Source organism: Micrasema longulum, unplaced genomic scaffold (assembly GCF_059751315.1).
Source record: "Micrasema longulum isolate JH-2025_06_02 unplaced genomic scaffold, ASM5975131v1 h1tg001215l, whole genome shotgun sequence".
Lineage (NCBI taxonomy): Eukaryota > Metazoa > Arthropoda > Insecta > Trichoptera > Brachycentridae > Micrasema > Micrasema longulum.
The window spans coordinates 396,448-418,798 of NW_028278402.1; the positions used below are offsets into that span (position 1 = coordinate 396,448).

General features: G+C 31.9%; 1 protein-coding gene across 1 annotated transcript in view; it reads right to left on the reverse strand.

The window, feature by feature from the left end:
* The window catches only part of sNPF (short neuropeptide F precursor), a 205,715-nt gene that overhangs the window by 159,002 nt on the left and 24,362 nt on the right, over positions 1-22,351 (reverse strand). Inside the window, exon 2 of the mRNA XM_088234207.1 lies at positions 9,552-9,609. The gene's annotated coding sequence lies outside the window, so the exon portion shown is untranslated. The remainder of the gene's footprint in view (positions 1-9,551; positions 9,610-22,351) is intronic.

A 22,351-nucleotide genomic window follows, 5' to 3' on the forward strand; every position in this document is an offset into this window, starting at 1 on the left:
TGCTGTAGTAATTGACACATCCGAAACATTGTAATGCGGTTTTGAATGTCATTGGAATTAATGAGTTTGTATCCAAAGACCTTCCTGCTATATTTACGTAAAGTAAAGTAAATATTCCTATGTTATTATTATTATATTAGATCATTTCAATGGTGCCATTTTTTATGAAAGTCACCCCAAGAAAAATACCTGCATATCGGCATAAGGAAATATTTGATTTCTTGTGCGATTTTGTAAGAGACGACTGACGGCCAAAATACTTTTAAATGACACGAGTTGCGGGTTTGATTCAACATGATTATTTTATAAGTATGGATAGGTAGGGGCAAGTGGTGTTCATTTGAACAATTTTTGTTGTGTTTTTGTATCTTTTTTCTCGTATGTCAACAAAGATAGTTTTTTTTCTGTTTCTAGTTATTTTTTTTTTTAACAATAGTTTATTCAAAAATGTTTTGACAATATGAATAATTTAATAATATCTGCAAAGAAAACACAATTATAAAAAAAATATAAAGGCACAATGGTATAATTGAAATGATGTGGGTATAATTCATAAAAAAAATCAGAATCGAATGATTTGGATTCCTTGGAGATTTATTTATTTACTAACGGATATTTTCTATTTATACAATCTATACGATTACAATATATAAATAGTTAAAAACATTTTTAAAAAAGAAAAGAAGCATTGACAAACGTAAGAAACAGCATTTAGTGATCGTTCAAATCGATGTAAACTTAAACCAAAAAGTCCAGATCTAGTCTTGAGTTAACAATACGACAAAGATGGGTCATTGGAGAATTCAGACCATAGTGTGTTCTATGCTGATCGATGAACAGTATTTCATTGTTTCTCAACCTACAAGTTGGAATATTGAATTTTACTTGTCTCAGTAATGATGGAACATTGATTATACCATTTAGAATGCCGAACATATATATGGAATCAATATTAGTTCTACGTTTTTGTAGACTAGAAATATTTAACATTGACTCTATATCAGCATAAGAATAATTACCTACTCTAGCCCAAGTATTCACTACTACTTTTCGAAACAAGCGATGTTGGACTGATTCAATGTGATTTATGCGATTTACATAGAATGGAGATCAGACCACGGAGGCATATTCTAGAAGAGGGCGAAAAGTTGAGTAGTAAAGAGTTTTGATTGTACCGACATTAGTAAAATCAGAGGATATTCTGTCAATGAATCCAAGTAATTTCAGTGATTTATTTACTGTATTATATAGCATATAGATGCTTGATGTAAATAGTATTGCAATTATGACAGAAAACTATCTCCGTCTTCTACTCTCCCGAATTTGACCATAGATACACTAAAAATCTAAAACTCAAATTTCAACAGTCTTTTGAATTTAAAATATGCTTAAATAAATAAAATTACACTTTAAACTATACGTATGTAATAAACAATTAGTAAAAACAAGAATTTACAATTTAGGAACATGAGTTATTATGCGAAAAAAAATGTAGTTAAGTAAAATTTGTTCCGACAAATTGAACAAGAAAACGAAATTTACTATTTTAAAAGAAATACAAGCATTTTCTTACTTTTTTTATCAGTATACAGCCTTAACTTCTATGTTCTACGAGTATTAGCAGTCATAATGTTACTCTAGTTTCTAATACCATATTTGACACTTCCTCATAGGCGACATCTGTTGATCTTTTGGTGAAGTTTTTGAAAGAAGTTCGTGCTCTCCTTAAATATCGGTCAACTTTTCATTTATTAAATTAATATATCAGTTTTTGTGTATAAAAACAATAAATGGAAGTGTAAAAAGTATCCCCACCAAATTTATGATCAATCATTACCGAAAAAATATTACATTCAAAATATTGTAACTCATTGGATATATTACTGAAAAATATTTTGAGAATGTACATACTGTTGATAGAACTAACTGGTACAAAAAAGTATATATTTTTTAACGTATTTTTAAATATCACCTAGAAATTAAAATAATTCAGCCAGATGAATCTCACCTATAACGTTAAAGGTTTTACTTATTTTACTTCATAAAAGTCAACAGATAGCAGAATTAGCTTATAACAAGATTTCTGCTCATACAAATTTAAAATACACATTCGGTCATGATATTCACAATTACAATACGCGTTATTCGGGGAATCTTCGTGTGTCTATGTTTCGCTCAACAAAGTTCGGCAGAAGATGTCTGGAAAATATTGGCCATTCCGAATTTAATAAACTCCCCAATGAGCTTAAACATGAAAGGTCGAATAGAAAATCCAAAAGTGAAAATAAAAAAATATTACTTAAATTACTTTATTTTTTTTATTTTTTTTTAATATAGGAAATCGGGATGTTTAAACATAATATAATAATGCATGTTAAACATTGTTTAAAGTTGCCACTCAAACCAGCCATCGACATATAAAAAGCCCTGTAAATGTAGACTTCTGTATTTTCTTCCCAAAAAAGTTTTCTCTCTCTCTTGCAATAAATTTCAAAATTGAATTCGGTTGCATCATTAAATGCCATAAAAACTCTCGTTCGATTATTATTCAAATGATGTGACAAGAATTATGCAGAAAAATAGGATCGTATCTAGAAAACAGAGCTTCCTCCAGCACAAGTTGGAAATTTAATTTTATCTAATCCTTTATCTATATTATCTTAAGTGGAATCGTTTCTACCCTTCACACACTACCCTTGGCTTTCTCCTCGTGTAGGGAGCTCATCCCCCGAGGAAATGATTACAAAACAGATACTCCGCTTACACTTGGACACGAGATTCTATTCTCGGGAGATTTTTGTGATACGATTACTAAACTTGGTCATTTCACACTTCAAACGAACTAAACCCTTTGACGACAATATTTTGATTATGCCGAAATCTTCGCAGAAAAGCACTGGGTTTTAACCACAGAGAAAGGTATAGGCATAGGTTAACCTTAAGATTTTTATCAAAATAGACAGACAAAAAATCCAGCAAAAGGGTGGGAAAGAGCTTTATGAATGTCTAGGCATTTGCAATGCCTATGACCTGTCATTACGATTCGATATATAATGTTTTGTAATTATAATATCGATTCTTAAACATACAAAATTAATATTTTCAATTATTTTTTTGTAATACAGAAAAAATGTGAATTAGAGTTGTAGGGTTTAAAGCCCATTATCGATATTACACACGTTGTTAAACGTTTCACTTGAAATAGTGTGATGACCGATGAAAGCAATGTCATCTTTTCTATAGAATTCAATACAACATTATAATACAACTCCAACAGAATTGCACATGAATCGGGAGCATCGTTCTGTAGTACATTTACATCGTCCCTACCACGAAGAAATGAACTACAAAGGAACGTTGTCTATAAAGACCACAAAATGCAACGCCAGTCAGTCAGCCCAACAAGTTCAGTCAGTCAGTCCAGCTCGACGAAGTCACTCAGTTCCAGCATGTAGTTCAAGTGCAGTCTCTTTTTTTTTTTTTTACATTTTTTTTTGCACCACAACAGGCCAGGAGGCCTAATTACAGTGGTGAATTACATCACAGAGCACCCAGGCTTGAGAAAAATCACATTTTAATTTTTGCGTTCTCACCGGGAATCGAACCCGGAACCTTCCGTGCGTGAGTCAAGCGTCTTGACCACTACACCACGGAGGCCGCCTCTTCAACCCATCATCGACGTAACACTCGCGCAACACAATTCACTAGTTATTCGCCATGTAATAAATAAACAGCAAACAGCAACTACTACTTTTACCAAAAAACTAATCAAAATAATCAAGTTTATTAGATTTGGACATCAATATTTGGTCATAAATTTAAAGTCTTTAGACCGGTCGAATGATTTAACCCTGTCATAATAAATCGTTATTTATCTAGTTGCTGTGTAAAATCATAAATATAAATCACTTCAACCCTCAAAGCTACAACAGCTGTCAAAATAAATTTAGTGTCCAAAATATAATCCCTCGTTTCTTAAAATATAATCCAAGGTGGGTGTATAATACCTTAAAAAACTCCACGCTAAAACTGACGAAATTAAAATAATATTTAGTATTTAGGTACTTTAAACTGTGCTCGTCCGTATGAAGAATATAACTCTGTAAAATAGAACTCTGTAAAATAGAACCAGAATCCTATAAGAGTATTTTCGACTGAACGGCTGTTTCCAAGAAAAAATCCTAAGAAAAATCGAGTAGAGTTTAAGATGTTGCCAAGTGGCTGATACGTTTGTTTAAGGTTATTGAGGTTCTGGGTTTGATTTCAGCCAGGGTGAACGTGACATAGAAATTTCAAATGTTTTTAAAATTGAAATCTAAACAATTAGGTTGTCTAATCGTCAAAATGGAACTGAAGGTCTGTTGATGTCTGTCAATAGTCCGGCTTCTCCTGAATGAGTTTTCTGTGGTTTCCACTGCTAACAGCAAATGCGGAGAAATTCCTTGACACGCCAAAGCCGATTATTCTACCAGGTACCCGATTATGATGGGAAGATAAAGACGTCATACCTTCACCTTGACGGTATACTTGAAGATAAATTTTCTTAAGCGATTACAAAGATATACTACCGATCCCCCACCATGAAGTTTGGATGTAAGTACATCGGTTTGTACCGACGGGTCTAGAACCCCTCGATACGTTTATCTACGCATCAAAAGTGTCAACAATGTTGTTTCACCGAGCAATTTTTCCTTTAACTACGATTTATTTAAATTTTTGACCGTTTTGATGTTGGCACTTTTTTATCTTAAAAGTCAATTGAAAGCATGAGAGAGAAATAATTGAATTTTAAAGTCGAATTAAATTCTGACATTACTGTCAGTTTCATAAATTGAACGCCTAGATGTGAAAATAATGTCAGTTATGTCCTTTTAACATATAAAAGTATCTAGGCGTTAGAAAGTTACCACTGTAAAAAATAATTAAGTCATTATATTCTTTCCTGTCACGCTACACTTCACAACGCGTTAATCCGCATTCGATGTTAATATTTATTCTCTTCTTAATGTTTTATCTAGTTTTTTTTGCGTTATGCTCTATCGTCTACAATAATTCCACATAACTTTTCTTCGTAAGTATGAAATCTTTCGGGGTCTATTTGAAAATCGATTGTGTCTGTATCTGTGTACCACCCATTTAAAAAAGAATCTATTTTATAATATTAACTGTAAGTTATATAAACATCTGAATTATTTCAAATAGCCCTAAAATAACGTGTTTTGCGTGTGTATTTGGGGTCTCGTTAAATTAACTACCCCCGATTGACCTCCTAATTAATTTCCCTATATATTCCTCAATATAAGTATACTCGTATCTCGGGTAGGTTAAGGGTAAGAATAAAAAGGATGTAAGCTAATCCACCACCCACCTGCTCGTTAATATAGCCTATTCACTAAACTAATGTGGAATTAATGGCATCGGACTAATATTTATTCAGACTATCCCCGAATTTGCAATACTAAAATGGTGAATTCTGAAAAACTGTTGCTAAGTTTTGACTCTTAGCTACCATTACCGTATATTAAAAAGAAACGTTATTTTCGTACAAACTATATTCTAAATAAGCAAATATTACGGTGCTCCCTATAATTCTAAATAGCAAATTACGATATGCGTACAAACAGATGTTTAAAAAAGCAATTTAAACATAAATTTAAAAAATTAAAATCTTTAAGCTAGCACACATACACTGAGGTAATATTTAATAGAGATGATGCTTCATAGAACGATAGTTTGAAATGATGTTCTGAAAAATAAGCGTTGTCGCGTCAATGTTGTCGTACAAAATGCGTAGTAGAGTAAAAAACACTGATTATCTGCCAGTTTACTGTGAATTCGAAGCTGTATGTCACGCCTTTTCACGCTGCTCCACGTTCACTGACTACAAGTTAAGTTCCGGAACCGAAGTTGAATGAAACACAAGACGGATGCGTAGTGCAGCGTCTAGTGTATACATACCATATACACTGCGTTTCAGGGCCAGACCGCGAAACAGCTGTTAGTCGGCCTCGTGGTGTAAATAATTCCTCTATCTCGGTTGAGATATCAATCAATCGTTCGTCTCTGTTGAAATTTGGTCGGTGTCAGTTCAATCAACAAGGTTTTGAGAACATCAAAATGTTTCCCTTCGTTTAATTATTATTTATTTTGAAAAAAACGAAGATACCGTAGCGTGCAGCAAATAAAGGGCACATGGCTTGAGAAATATATTGTTGGTCTAGTCGGCCAACTTCGGCTTTGTAAATTAGCCAAATATGGTCGGCAGTCTCCTTCTTAAGCCCGATGTTCTTTATTTACTGCCAGCTATTGTAACGGTATTATTAAAACAAGACGCTTTGCGCCCTATCGGACAAACGGCAGGTATTACGTTACTGCACCATATTTGTATGTAATGTTTGTAAGGAGCGCACTCGGTGGGCATGACGAGTGACGTCAAAGTAAAGAGGCGTAAACTACCAGCTGTTTTGTGTGTGCTCGTTTTAAAATCCAAAAATTATATTTATTTTACTTTTTGTACATAATGTTATTTGTACATTGGCGGGCTTTTTGCCAAATGGCAATTTCTTCAAACCAACCAATAAAATATAAGTTTTATTTTTATAATTCAAGTTACAGAATATATTCAATAGAAAATAAAGATTAAAAATCTAAAGATGTATAAAAATAGGAATAAACGTATTTGTTTATAAAAACCTAAAAATCAAAACTATTACTCAATGGGAAAAAGGAAAAAAAGAGGAAAAAGGAAAGGAAGAATGATTACGGAAGAGAAAGGAGACGTTTCTTTAGACGTGATTTAAACAGATATAATGTAGTAACATCTTTGATGGTGGATGGGAGATGATTTCACAGTCGAGCCGCATGGAACAGGGACTTGTTTTTATACAATGATAGATTTATCACGAGAAACCTAAAAAATAGCTTATTTTATTGAATGTATTTTACACGTTATTCCTGGTTTGTAAAAATATCCCTTTGCATCTAATTTGATTGTTTTAATAATTCGTTTTTCATACTTAAATATATTGTAGTAACTGTAAATTAACATCTTGTTTTGCAAATATTGTACAATATTTTGTCAGCCTCGTGGTCAAATTGCCAGCGCGTTTGTTTACCATGCAAGAGGTCTCGGGTTCAATTTCCGACATAAAATATTTATTGATCAAGGAATTTTACAATTATTATTTTCTAGTCCGAGAACTAGCGCTTAAAGCGTAAGACTGATCATCTTAACTTCATGTAACAATAATGACCATGATACTCTGCCGTTAGTATAACAATGCAATGCTCTAATGCTCTATATACCGTTAGGTACGAAAACAAAATAACAAAAAAAAAATTTTTTCATTGTTTTTAAAAATAACGGAAATAATCTTATGTTCACAACTTGCTATGTATTGCCTTACTCAGCTATTTTATTAGGGCATTTAGGGCCATGAATATAAATGCCATCACATTTTGCCCATTTTATAACACCTGTTACACATTTTATCTCAGGCACGTGCATTTGAATAAACTCTTTTATTCCCGATCGTAAAACACAAATTTACAAAAAATAAAAATATTGCATCGTGAAAAACGTGGCACTTTTTTTGTTTGGTATTGTAAATAACAGCTGAAACCTTTAACATTTTACAAATAAGGGAAAAGCTTATAAAAAGTACAGAAAATACTTTGTCATAGGCATGACGTCACCGTCAAAGGAAATCAAGATTTACAAACCTCACCTTTTTTAATTGATCATTTTAATAACTTGTTTTTTTTTATTAATTAGCTTATATATTTTTTCTGGTAGTACCCTAATTGTTTCGCCTTCATACGGCATTTTCAAATGAAAAAAAAAACAACAAAAAAACGAAAACTATTTTCAAGAGAGGAGTTTTGGACTGGATTTTCCTTAGTGAAAATGATTTGAGTAGGAAACTCCTTGATGATTTTTCGAATGTTTGAGTTTACTCTTTACCATATTGATGTGTCATATATATGTTTTATTGAATTATTTTTTGTGTTTCTGATCCTCTATTTGTGGTTATATACTCATATGTCTCTGTCAATTTATTGCTCGGCCTATCTCAATACAGTATTTTAATACCCGTATGCAGAGACAAAATTTAAGGCGAGGAAAGTATATTCTATTGTCTTCACCTTCGGGTTATTCTCCGCATTTGAGATTAGAATGTACTTTCCTCACCTTAAGTTTTGTCTTTGCATACGGGCATTAGTCCCGTGGAGTTGGGATTTATGTCTCAAATAATGTGTAATAAACTTCATGTATGGAAATAAATAAATAAATGAATGATATTTACAATAAAATGCGATAAAGCAAACATGAAGTTTCCTAGTACCAACTTAAGAAGATGTGGGGGTTGGAGAAATTTTATACATAGGTATAAGAACATAATTTTTCTGCCACTCTCGCAAATACCTTCCCGATATTGTACAAAAAAGTCAACAGCACGTCAAACTAATTATTCCTAACTAAAATCGATAAATTCGAGGAGTCGTTATCACGTTTTCCACATCCCAAAACTGAACCGATTCAACTTTGTTTTTTTTAAATAAAGTATTAAAATGAAATTTTTTCTGTCAGTACGTCCGAAGGCGGAAGATAAAACAATGCACTTTTATGCATTTTTGAATGGTCTTCGCTCCCATAAGAAACAGTTAATCAAAATTCCAAAACTATTATTACTTTTATTCCGTGTCCGCTCCCTAGTTGGAGCATATAGTGTCCACAAAGATCCCCCAAGCATCTCTATCGGCTGCCAGCTCTTGTGCATCCTTTCAAGTCAGGTTCGCTTCCTATAGTTCTGACACGAACTGCCGAAAAACACTCAGCATTGGACGTCCAGGACGTCGAGAACCTTATGCCTTGTAAAGAACGCAAACGTGGTCAAGGCTCTCAAAAGGCATTCGCAGCAAATGGCCAAGCCAACCGTATCGCCTCCGCTTAATGACAGCTGTCACCGGAGTTTGCTGCGTCCGTTTTCTTATTACTTCATTCCTCACGAAGTCAAACCCACAGCACACCCAAGATTTTTCCGAGACACCTATTCTCAAAACTCATAATTTTGCTGTTTTGGGCCCTAGTGAGGTGCCACGATCCGCATTCGAAAATGAGAATAGGTGTTATGCAGGCGTTATATAAGCGGCATTTGGTTTTCACTGAGTTAAAAACCCATGCATGCGGATTACCCATTTAGGCTATCTACAATGGCCTAAAGACCCCTGATTGAATCGTCAATTATAACCGCATCATCAGCAAAACAATAGAGACACTCCAATAATAAGTATCTATGGTATTTTAAAATAACACTGCCCTAGTGACATAATCCAGGGAAAAAATACGTGTTATTACACGTTTTTAAAAAGAAAAGTCAGACCGCGCTTTAGTAAATTATATTTAGGGTAAAACACGTCATTATATATTGTTATTTTAATGCGCGTTTTGTAATTATTTATTTAAGATCAAACTGTCTGAACATAAGGATTAATAATTTATTAAATTGTAGAGTAAATTCATTTTTAAAATGGATAAAAAGATTACTTACGATAACGTTGGCCTTGCAAGCTCGAAAGGAAGTGACGTACGCGGTAGAGAGCTGATCCCTGAAAATAAAAATAAAAATAAACGTTTAGTTATCCTTTGAATCGAGAACTCGATTATTAAAATGACCAATCAAAGGATTCACAAAATAAATCTTTTATTGGAAATTCGATTGAGTAGTACCTGCCTAATATTCAAATCGAAATTGGGATTTGATAGGTATTTTTCTTGTTAGGTTTTTTTCATTATAAGGCACTGTGAAATAAACTTAGCATTAGGTGCTAATATTTTAATATTAAAATCAATCACTGATTTCAGACTCTTTTAAACCGTTTATTTTATTTATAAATACAAAAATAAAAAATCGGACACTTGTTATGCCTTATTGGGGCAATTTTTAACGAATGTGAAGATAAAATGAAATGAAGGCGGCCTCCGTGGTGTAGTGATCAAGACGCTTGACTCACGCACGGAAGGTTCCGGGTTCGATTCCCGGTGAGAACACAAAAATTAAAAATGTGATTTTTCTCAAGCCTGGTTGTTCTGTAATGTAATTCACCACTGTAATTGGGCCTTCTGGCCTGTTGTGGTGCAAAAAATGAAATGAAATGAAATGAAGGTCTTTATACAGCTATATATAGTCCTTATATAGCTATAAATGGAATATAATAGGAAGTTCTACAAAACAAACACCAAGTCAATAAATAAATTAGGTGTTGAAATAAATTTTGTCATTTTTTTCCAAATTTAGAAATGAGCACCAAAAGTTTTTAAAAAAATGGTTAAGTTTGTATATTTTATTTATTTATCTTTTTGTACATAATGTTAACTGTACATCGGCGGGCTTATTGCCAAATGGTAATTTCTTCCAACCAACCAATAAATTAAAAGTTTTTTTTTATTATTCAAGTTAAAACATATTCAATAGAAAATAAGGATAATAAAAAGCTTATAAAAGATGTTTAAAAATAGAAATAATCGTAGTTGTGTATAAATTCCCTTAAATCAATACCATTACTCAATGGGAAAAAGAAAAAAAGAGGAAAGAGGAAAGGAGGAGAGATTAACGAAGAGAAAAGAGATGTTTCTTAAGACGCGATTTAAACAGAGATAATGTGGTAATATCTTTGATGGTGGATGGGTTATGATTCCACAGTCGAGCAGCATGAACACTATATGAGTTACAGAAGAAAGATAAATTGTGGATGGGTATTAAGAGAGTGCCTTGAGAATTAGAACGAAGAGGTTAACCATGAACTGATAAGCGTTGAAATTTTTCACGCAGGTAGGTTAGGTTAGGAGCGTTAGGACTATGAAGTACATTGAACAGAAGTGAAAGCGAGTGGTGGTCTCTCGGCTGTCTAATTTTGAGCCATTTCAGTGGCCTACGATAATCAGAAATGTGGTCATATACAAGACCAAAAATATGCCTCATGCATGTATTATACGTCACTCGAAAGAAAACTTTCAGCTTTACAAGACATTGTGTTTGCTTTTATGTTCCGTATATTTTTTTATTTGATTATTGGCCATCAAAATGGAATGACAAGTAGATAAAAGTAAATATTTTTAAAACCTTCTTCTTTCCGCATTCAACCGAGGAAATACAGTTACCAAAGCTGCTCCTGATATTTAAGTAGTACTGTAAGATGAAAAAAAATATTCACTAATTTGTGTTGTTTTTTTTTGGGTCCTCTTGCTCTCTTTATTTGGAAAAAAGCGGACACACCTTATGTTGTACAAAAAAAGTCGTCGATAATGTATTCTCCTTTAATATTGTACTCGTACATAAAATTGTTACAAGAATTGATTCACCAGTTAATTAGATTAATGATTTAAAAATAGCAATTAACAAAAAGTGCAATCATTTTTTATTTTCTTTCCTGCAATCACGCTGTATTAAAATAACTTATAATCATGAATGCTGACAATTTTAAGACGTATATTTCTAGGAAATTTAAATATGTTTTGAGTTGGTCCATATTTTTGCAGACAAGCTTTAATTTTAAATCAACCTAAGTCACTAAATTGAAACTTTACAGAATGCAATAAATATTACATAAGTCAGTATTTTTTTAATTTGTAATTTATTTATTTTTTACTTGGAATTCATTGAATCTCTTGTAAGCGTCAATGATCAACAGATCAACAAACTAACAAACACAAATCTTTTGCTTAGCTGTACTGTCCTGCAAATAGTCTACGATTCAATAACATATCTTTCCAGACAGCCTGTTCTTGACAACATTCTTAAATTTCTTTGTTGACAAAGCCTGAATTTCGAAAGGTACTTTATTATAGAAGCGTTTGCAGTTTGAGGCCAAAGAATGACTCATTTCTCAAATAAATCAAATCTTTTTTATAACCAATAAATCAGGAAAAAATAATTGATTTATTGGTTCTACGCACTTAATCAATATATATGTGGTTCTACGTGTAGTATTGAGTAAACATTTTTTTAAAAAGGAGAGAATCTACATGTTCTACGAGTGAATGAATCTACGAGTTCAACCTACATGAAATCACACAGAAAAGACGATACAGTGTAATGTTTCTCAAATGGGAATCCTTGCCTAAAATAAACATACTCACTTAAAAAATAACATAAAGCAAAAACTTTAAAAATGATACCATTGAAGAATTAGCTAGAAAATAATAGAATAATACTGATTTGAGATGCTTCTTTCGGAAAAAGTTAAGCTTTTTATCACTTATTTATTTTTTATAAGTTTTTTTGCCTAGAACCATTTCTTATGTAAAAAGTATTTTAAACACAAAATACCAATAAAATAATCGATTTAATTGGTTCTTTAACTTGATTCTATTTACATTTTTTTCTAGTATAATATGGTATTTAAAAAAAAAGAAATATTTATTTCATACAGTTTTAAGACATTTTCATCAAAAGCCGGAATGACGGAAAGCAAATTTACGACATTAGGCAAAGACAAAAAACAATACTTCTGCTACCAAAGAAAAAAAACAAATTACGGACAAAGACACTATAGTTTTCTGGCCCGCAAGCCATACAACTTTTTAAGTATAGATATATCGGTAAGCGAAATGAAAAACGATAATTTCAAAACTCTAGTCCATACATGGATAACTAAAAGTTTTAACCTTTGAAAGTTTATTTACATAGTTTTAAAACAATGCTTTTGTTTGGATATTTTTTAAAGAATATTATTTTTTGGCTGTACTCTTGCAGAAAAAAATATTATGTCCTTGACACGGGTAACCCCAGTGAGAACATGTTTATTTTTTTTTTATTTAATAGCATAATTATACATTTTTACAATTTAAAAAAAAATTCACTAGTTATATTTTTTACTAAAACTAAAATCCCACCAAGCCACTTTTTGTAGCTTGTTGGTGTTTAGGTTTTTCTTATGTTTATAAATGAAACTTGTTTTTGGCCGATATTATCAAGTTTTGGTAGTAGGCTCTAATAAAGAAAAAAAAAAAAAAAAAAAACTGGTGTTCACTTTTTAAATTTTATGTTATACGTTAATTAAGATAATTTTTTTTGTAGTTTTGAGGTAAAAAGTATTTTATAGGTTATAATCGTAAAACACGGTATTTTTAGTTTCAAAATAAATTAGTTTTGTTTGATCAAAGGTCTTTTGATTAATAGAATGTCCAAATTAATTGACAAGGTACCTCCGGTATAACAAATTATTTTATCTCAAAGCATTGCTGAAAAATACAATAATACTGACTAAATACTGTGATGACTATCGATTCGTATTAGTTCAGGTTAAACAAAAAAACAGAACCTTTTTTTCTGTTAAGAGAAGGTACAGTTTTCAATGTATACTTAATTACAATAATAAATTCATAGTATTTATGTTTATCAATATTTAAAAAAAAAAATACAGGTAAACGTCGTTTTACGCCGGGGTTCCGTCCCGAAAGACACAGGCGTATTATGAACACAAATAATATAATGCAAAATATAAAATTAGGTTTTAGGTTCCGTGTAAATTCTTCGAGCAATCTAACATTTTTATTTAATGCATATCCTATATATATTCAAAATAAATGATAATGTTTTTTTTTAAATACCGTTTAAATTCGTTCAAAAAATAAATTATAACCTCTTAATGTAAATAATGTTTTTTTTTAATAAAAACTAACTCACCAGTTCGTCGGTACTAAATTAAATTCTAGCACTTTTTTAAAAAAAGCACTCAATTTAGTTTGCTTTGATTATATCTTAATTTCTTGCAGAATCATAGCATTAACTACAAATATTTGAATATTCTTTAAATTTAAATAATAATAAAATAAAAAATATTATCACACCTTTTAATTTTCCGTAAAAACAAAACAAAAACTAACTCGGAAACCATTTCACACACACAAAAAGCTGCTCGCGGACACGGTAATAGAATAAAACAACGCCTAAAAGTGTATCTGCTATTGGAATCGCGGGCGCCTACTGTCGTCGGGTGTCAGCCGAACAGGGGAATCCCACGCCGGCACAAACTGGCGTAATTGTGAATCGGCGTAAATCCAACCGGCGAAAAAAACGACGTTTACCTGTATTTGCGTTCTTATGATTTACTAAATATTTAGTTTTGAGGGTCGTCTTCAACGAGCTGTAAGTAACTCACTTTTAGAAAATGGTATCAAGTTGGGGTAGAGTGGGATCCGAATTACGGACCTTTGAGCCTTGAGTCTGAGACACTAGCTACGGAACCACAACCCGATCGATATCATTATTTACCCATTTAGATCGAGTGATGCATATGGCATTTAATTGGTAGTCTACTTTCAGCGTATCGAGATTATTTTAGTTACCTCGAAGATAAGGTTTTTAAAAAAAAAATTACGCTTCAGGTGCCACTCCCAGAAAAATGAAATATTGCAGTGCTTAACCATCTTTAAAACCAATGTTTCACGTCGATCCCACCAGAAATCGAACCCAAGATCTCAACCTTGATAGGTGAACGCGTCAACCACAACACAAGGCAGACTTATTTAAAATATTATTTTTTTTCAAGATTTTTACTTGAAAGTAGCGAAATAGGCATGAATATAAATAAATAAATTTAAATTGTTATCCATCAGAAAGTATTTATTATGGCTTATCTGCCAAATGTAGTTATTTTGTTAGCAATATAGGGACGATCTAGAAAAAAGGGGCAAACAAAGTGTTGTTTTGGTTGCCGAGGGAAAATATTTATTTTATGGCCTATTAAGGGACGCTCTCTGGGAATGAAAATAACGCATACTTATTTATCGTTTACTGTATTATAGAATAGAACTTTTCTCCAGCAATTACGAATATTTATATAAACAAAAATCTGTTTTCTTTAAAATTATATTTGAAGAACTGACTCATTAAAAAAAAAAAATTATAAAAAAATGGGGAAACCAAACAATTTAAAACAGTGTCAAAAAAAGTGTTTGTTTATTATTTTTTATATATTTCGTTTTCAAAAAAGACTTGATTAACTTGTATTTAATTTTTTTAAAACTTTTATTTTATTGATATTTTTAAGATTTTTTTTAAAAAATATTTTATGTAAACATTTATTATATTGTGTTACAAAAATGTTTAAAGAGAGAAATCCCTGCAAAAAAACTGCTTTTGCAGTTTGGCGGGAATTTAAAAAAAATTGTTTAGAATTTAAAAAAAGGAAAATAAATAAAAAAAATAAATAAAAATTAGATTTCAAAAAATTCATTTGAAATAAAAACAACCATTATTAATATTTAAAGCATAAAGTTAGTGGTAAAAATATTTAAGTAAATGTTAGTAAATAATAGTTAATCACCAATTACCGACTTTTCTAGGTCCACCAGTTTCGAGATTTATGCAATTACGCTGGTGAAGGTGTATAGGAGGTTTTGCATGTTAGTGTCCTGACGAAGAGACGAGTCCATCTCAAAACCGATAGATATGGAAAAGTCGGTTAGCGGCTACATACAATTATTCACTAACATTTAATAAAAATGAATTAATTTATCTTTTTTTTTTTTAATTTTTAAATGAGACAATATTTTTTTTTATTATTTGGGAAAACTCGAAATATTGTTAAAAAATCAGATGATCCAAGAAGAAACAAAGAAATCAAAAAGTGTTTTCAGGCGTTACCTATTGAAAAGTACATATTTGAAATTAAATTTTATATATTTTATCAACATATTCATCTTGGTACTTATCAAGACGGTACAAAGTAAAATCGATGTTTATCTATGAAAATAAAAAAAAAATGTATGAAAATTCAAAATATCTTCATCGGTAACCTGTAATTGGACATGTTTAAAAAAAAGTCCATGGATATTCTATTTCGATTTAACTTTGTAGATAAAATTTAAGATAAATTTCAACATCCCATTTGAATACGGGCCCAGGAATCCTTAAGCAATGGTTTGATATTATTTAGGTATAATAATCTCCAATAGCATGAGTATTTTACTCTCAAACATAGTTTTACCGGTGAAAAAGATGTCGATCTCTAAAGTGATAATGTTCAGCTACCTGACTGCTCTCCAATCGGCATGATCAGAGGTAGGTGGGTTATGGAAGCCGGGAGGTAAAATAGTCTGTGCTGACGCTGTCGGAGATAACCACCAGGAATATAAAAATTGATACTCTCTAAAATGGTCAAGTTCTCGATAAATCCTCTTAGCTTGAAAAAATGATTCAATGTGAACCCAGTCTTTCTAAGTTGCAAACTGTTGGTCTTATGCACAGATTACTACCATACTCCCTCACGTAGAGATGTCTCTGATTTTTTTTTTCTAGACCCTCTCCAACTCGAGAGAATATCTCACCTCGTGCGGACTCCTTGCCACCGAGACACTCTCAAGCCTGATCCAAACCTACGAGCTGTACAGGATTTTGAGTTTACTGGGATTCTCGAAAACCCTGCCAGTTTGAAAAATAAAACCTGAAATCTTTACAGATAAAATTGAAGACAAATATTACTTCTCGTTACAATACAGACCAGGGAAGATTTATTTCAGTATATTTAAAAAACTTTGCTGGTCAACGTTCCAATGTATTTTATAAAAGGATGCTGTCATTTCAAAAGGATAATATTTCACCCATTTTTATAATAACAAAGATTTTTTGACATCCGTCTATCAACCTCTAACATACTTCGGATAAAACGTTTGTTTGTGGATTATACGCAGGTACACAAAATTACATTGTATTTTTCCTTAACTATTCTGGGGATTTGAATTAATCTAAGGTTACAATGATATTTTTACAAATACGTGAGTTACTCAAATGTTTTCAATGCAATAATAAATAAAATAAGCAGTAATAAAAGGAGAAAGTGAAAATTTTCGATATTATATTTTCCCAAAAAAAAAAATTTTAGTAATTGCAAGAAAATTTAATTAAAAAAGTTTTGTAACGCACTCTTTTTCTTTAAAAAAATGACCTATGCATGTTACAGGTGAAATGGTTTAAATGAAAACTAATTATCTAAATTTGTTTAAGTTGCCACTTTAAACACCTTGCAACATTCACGATTCTGCCTATGTTTAAACATCCCCATTACCTCAACTCTTCTTAATAGTTAATATTATTTTATTATATAGCAATAGGGATCCATTAAAAATTAATTTTGTTTGCAAACATTCAAAAACAAACTTTTTAATATGCAAAAAATTATATCCTTTAAGAGATTCAAGATTTCTTAATATATATTATAAAAGTAGACTGCAAAAAAAAACATGTCGTTTTATGTACCCAAATGATTTTAAAATTGATTTTAAAACAAAAAAAATTAAAACAGAACTTTATTTAAATTTTTTTCAAAGAGGGAAAAAAATTTTCGAGAAGGCAATATTAAAATCTAGGCATTTACAGGGTTTATGACCTGCCGTTGGCTGGTTTAAGTGGCCACTTTACACACTGTGTAACGTTTACCATTCTGCCTATTTTCGAACATCCAAGTTTCCTCAACCCTTCCATCTGTTGACTTTTCTGAAGTAAAAGAGCTGAAACCTTTATCATGTGGGTGAGATTCATCCGGCTGAACGAATTAACCTACTAGGCAACGCCTGAATTTTTTTTTCCATTTTCATACTTCTTTTACCAGTTAGATAATTCAACAAACATTGGGACATACTTAAAACACTTAAAAAATTATATTTGGAGCACTTACTTTGTGATTTGCCATGTTTAATAGTATAATATAATTACGTTTTTAGTTTGTGTCAAATAAATTTGATATGCCAACCGGTTTCAGAATACGACTGTTCCTTTGTCAAGGCTTCAAAATAAAATGTCACTTATGAATGGTTTTAAATCGACATTTTAAATATATATTATTTTACTGCACGAAAACGGGTTATTTTCTTTTCGTTTATTACAAACGTAAATTTTTTAAGTGCTTAAATCTTAAAAATTGGTGCTGCAAAATTCCTATACACGCCTCAAGCAACGGACAGAATATTCTGAAATTTGGACATTTGAAAAAAAACATAGAAACATATCGTTAAATAATTATTTTTGGCTAATTTATAAAAAATAAAATATAATTTAAGCTTGTTAAAGCATAAACTAAAAATCATAAATACGCCAGTAATAAAACTAGAGTGCACTCCCACCTACTGCCAATAACCGACTGATTGAACGAATTTCTTCTTTAATTTTTCTCTCTCACACAAACACCTTTCCTTGATTTGAGTAATATTCTCGTAGGTATACAGTTTAACAGATTTATTGTGGTATTGGCATCATTTTTCGCCCACGCGAAACTCCTTATTAAAGATAAATATTTTTTGTACAAAAATCCAAACTATTCCTTCAAATTTTACTTTCTAAATTTGATGTAAAAATGTCCATTTAAAGCATTTCAAAAAATACAACATCACCAAAAAAAGATATGTCTTATATCCTGTGTAGACTCGTGTTACATCAAAGCCACACAAGAGTAAAAATTATCTGTATGTACTGTGAGGTTTAGTTCATCTTCATACAAAATAATAGAAATTTAGTTGACTATTTTCTTAAAATTACAAGATTGGTATAATTATTAAAAAAAAATTGTATCCAGTTATTTTTGCAAATAAACAGTGAAAAATTGAAATCACAGACATTAAAAAATAACAATACCGTAGTTGTAGGCAGATATAGTTACATATAGCACCACTCTTTCTTTGCATATTTTTTTATTTAGTTCTATGATTAACATAGTCTAATATATATTTACAACACAATATTTACATCTATACTTATTCTAACATTATTTATCACTATTATACATTTAATATCCTAATTTATAATATTCACTGTTTCATATGTACATTTTCATTGATTATATTCACTATTTACACTATATATTATCTAATATTTTTCACAAATATACTTTTTACATTTAATTTTAAATAAATTTACATTTATTTCATTTTTTATGCTTTCTGGCATTTCCTCAAATAATTGTATTCCCTTGTACATAAGGCAGTTCTGGGACATTGCTTTTGATTTCTTTTCCAGTCTTATATTTTTAGATCCTCCTGTTGCGTAGTTATGAAAGAACTCATTATTTTTTAGTTTATTTTGAAAATATCTCGGAACTATTCGTTTATTAATTTTGTTTATTTCATTAGCAACATTGAATTTGATTCTTTGATCAATTGTCATGATATCAACAAAGAGTATCTTCATATGTAATATTCGCATGCGTGCACGCCAATAGACGTTTGATTTAGTCATGCCATGTCTTTTTCGAAGTTCTTAGTTTTCTGGGTTCATCCACATTCGTATTCCATATTTATATAAAATAATTATCATCACTTTCTGCATCTAGTAGCACATAGTGATGCTACATTGGAACATCAATTGCAGCGTATTTTGATCATCTGTTATGTGAAGGTAAGATTATCAGAATACTTAGTATTTTATTCAACTCTGTTTATCTTTCTAGAAAGCGACTTATGAAGATTATTTTCAAACATAATAATCCCAAGAGTAGAAATTGAAAGTCTGGATTAAAATTTGGAATAATTTAGCTGGAAATCGCGCGGTTTAAATACGCTGTTACTTAATCTGGAGTTTCCTAAACCTTTTACTATCATTCGCTTACCCCTCTCTCTCTCTCGTCCTTACCCTCGCGGCGAAGGATGGCGGCTGCACTCGATAATTTGTTTTATGGTCGGCCTCTAGGTAGTCCTGTTCTGGGCAGAGCGAAGATCATTAGTCACTGAAGACCCGGGCGTATTTTGAAGTAAATCGCTCCTTTGGGTAGGTGAGCGACCTCTGGATTTTTTTTCCTCGACTCCATCCCTCACAACAAGCTTTTCGTGGCTGTCTGATTCTCTCCTGGCATTGTGTCCAAAACATTGTAGGATTCGCCTGTAACATAGTTGACAGCGGATCCCCAATATTCAATTGTGTGGTCTCAATATGTGGACACATTTGTTCGCATCGCCGTCAAAGGAATCTAAAGCATTCTTCTCCAACACCACATTTTAAAAGCAAAAGTATTTTTTCTATTTGACTCTCTCAATCTCCATGTTTCAACTCCATAGGAATACGAATAATGAGAAAATCAGAGTTTAGACAAGATGAACCTTTGTATTTTTAGTGATGCTTCGATCCTTCCATATCTTGACAAGTCAACCTATTGCACTTTAAACCGTAGCGATTCACCTTTTTATTTGATGTTAGACCACAGGTGTCATCGATATTTAAGCCTAAATCGACAATATCATGAAGTTTTCAAGATGATATACTAAATTTGATGAAGGAAGTTTTTTGGCTAAATCGATCACTAATAGGTTTGTCTTACTTTGGTTGATACTCAAACCGAGTGCCAGATTTTCCCTCTCAACATGATTTAAAAGTGTCTTCATCTCAGACTCACAAGTTACCACCAGTGTTGTGTCATGGGCAAATAGCAGGTTTGAGATTTTTCTGCATCCAATACTGAAACTAGTCTTTTAGCCATCTACAGTTTTTTTCATTTTACACTCTCTTTATATGTTGAAAAGACCAGTGAAAAGTTTACGTCCCTGGCGAACGCCCTTTACGTCCGTTTGCCTACTTGCTTTTTTACGCCTTCATGTTGTCCGAGACCTGCAAAATTTTCAGGCGCCAAAGTTTGAGAAACTATGCTTTGTGCTTGAAACTTTTGGCCAGGAATAAAGTTGGAAGTTTATAAGCGCATGATTTAAAAATTCAATTCTCTTACTTAATATTAAATGCATTATACGAAACCAGGTGTAATAATTTCACGGATCGTGGTCTCGTAGAATGTAGTGCTGCGAGCTTAATTTTGACTCTAACAATGCTTGATTTCTGTTTGCTAGCGTTTTATTCGAAAATTGTTCTAAAATTCCAGTAGAGGTCGTATAATAAAAATGCGAAAATTGCGAAAGGGGTGCTGCGTTGGTTTGGACATGTAGAGCGAATGGACAGCGAAATAATGACTAAAAGGATCTACAATGCAAATTTTGATGGATGCAGAAAACGAGGAAGACCGAGAAAGACATGGCACGATCAAGTCCATCAAATACTTGAAGATGGACATGTCAAAAGTAGGAATAATCGGCGTGCGTGCATAAGAAGATGTATGAATGTAGAGGAAGCGAGGTCTGTATGCCAAGATACACAGTACTTTATGGACATATTGGCGGGTAGTCGTTAAATTTTGTGTGCCGCTTAATAAAGTTAATATTAACAGATTAATATCATTATGGAGCATACTAACAACTGGAAAATCGATGAATTGCTGACTAAAATGAAAACGTTCGAAGCTTTATTAAAAAAATCAACGACTTCATCAGACGTTCAAAACATCGAAGCTGATTACAAAACGTTTAAGGTAAGCGTCCTTGATATGCTAAGTAATTTGCAATCACAAAACAAGATTCTTTGCTGTAAATTGGATTGCATTGAACAGAAATCGCGTCAAAAAATGGTCATCATTCACGGGCTCTCTGAAACAAAAGCCGAAGATACTTCTCTGACAGCTGCTGAATTCTGTGCAAAACAATTAACTATTAAACCTCAAATAAAATTCGCTTATCGGTTAGGTATCTTCAAGGAAGGGGGCAAAAGGCCTATTGTTATAAAATTAACATCAAAGTCAAATAAAATCGACGTAATGAAGAACCGGAAAAGATTGAAAGGACTTCCATACCTCATAACGGAGTATTTGACGAGGGAAAGGCAGTCCATTTTCAAACAAACTAAAGAGCACTTCACAGGCGAAACTATCTGGACCAGGGAAGGAATTATCTATATTAAACTTAATGGGAAGATACACAATTTCCAGACTCAAGATGAACTAGATGATCTAAAGGCGGACAACACGACACGAAGGGAGTTAAGACCGCGTCAACAAAACAAAACACAATAATCTGGACTATTTTTTAGATTGAGCAGTTATTTTACCATTATCATGTCACTTATTTTCTAACTCCTCTTGTTAAATAATGTTTCAAGGTTATGTCTAGGTTTTGACAATTGTCATTCCTCCAAAGAAAGTATTTTTAAAGAATACTCTTTACTAGACAATCCACTACGATCATGTATAACAAGCTTTGCTCTAAAACCATTTTACACTCTTAACTCTTTACATTCGTGTCCTTTAGTTACGCCTTTGTTGTTTTTTATTTCTTTTCCTTTAAAATGATATATTATTCATGATTATACAAACTTGTTATAGTGCTACATTATCTATCTGCAAATTTGACAGCGCGGCTGCCTGCGTGTAGTCGCCTCTAGCGAATTATAATATTACTACCAAGTTGCCATATATAGATATTTTGTTTGTATAAGTAAATGAATTATTAAATTCCTTAATGTTATCTATGGTCAGCCCATAGAAT